The sequence below is a fragment of the Octopus bimaculoides genome, chromosome 19 (assembly GCF_001194135.2).
Source record: "Octopus bimaculoides isolate UCB-OBI-ISO-001 chromosome 19, ASM119413v2, whole genome shotgun sequence".
NCBI classification, from domain to species: domain Eukaryota; kingdom Metazoa; phylum Mollusca; class Cephalopoda; order Octopoda; family Octopodidae; genus Octopus; species Octopus bimaculoides.
The window spans coordinates 53,292,730-53,293,475 of record NC_068999.1 but is presented as its reverse complement, the minus strand read 5'-3'; the positions used below and the strand labels follow the sequence as shown (position 1 = coordinate 53,293,475).

General features: G+C 38.7%; 1 long non-coding RNA gene across 1 annotated transcript in view; it reads left to right on the top strand.

Moving 5' to 3' along the window:
• Positions 1-221: 221 nt before the first annotated feature.
• The window catches only part of LOC106875402 (uncharacterized), a 198,467-nt gene continuing 197,942 nt past the window's right edge, over positions 222-746 (top strand). Inside the window, exon 1 of the long non-coding RNA XR_001410114.2 lies at positions 222-316. This is a non-coding gene — a long non-coding RNA (uncharacterized LOC106875402). The remainder of the gene's footprint in view (positions 317-746) is intronic.

The following is a 746-nucleotide window of genomic DNA, read 5'->3' as shown; positions in this document are numbered from 1 at the left end:
TGCAAGATTTTAAACACCTTTAAAGAGAACTTTCTCTACTACTTATACAGATAATCTCAGCTCATCGGAGTTTTACAACTCACGATATATTAACATTAACATGCATGAAAATACCACAGAAATGGTACAGAAGACATAGAGGCAGAGTGGGATGTGGGGCGTACGCTTGGCATTGAAACAGGAAAGAAAGCACTCGTTGACGCCTCAGTGACCTTACCAATTACAGTCTGAAGATGCTTTACACGTGTACTTGGCCTCGATTCGAAACCCAACACTGACGTTCTACCGGTGTATCTAATTTTGAAACGTAAAGAAGGTAAACAGGAAAAAAATCGATAAACTATTTTCAATGCGAACACAATACAACGTACCGTATCAGCTTTCTTGTGTGATTTGGTATGCGAGTGGGGAGTGAGGAGGGCGAATGTGTCTGCGCTTTAAAAAAGAAAATAATATATAGAAATATAGACATACAGTCATTCAAATACAAAACTGCACACACACACACACACACACACACACAAATACACACACAGATATACCAGTATGTGTACTTGTGTGTGTGTATTTCTATTTTGTAAACATACATACACATGGATATATGTGTGTATATTTATGTGCGCGCGTGTGTGTGTGTGTGTGAGCGTGCGTGTTGGTTATGTATGTGCGTGTGCACGTATGTATGTACATGTATGTGTGATGTTTGGAAGCATTAGGTGTGTTACTGCTTTGATGGATATATATAT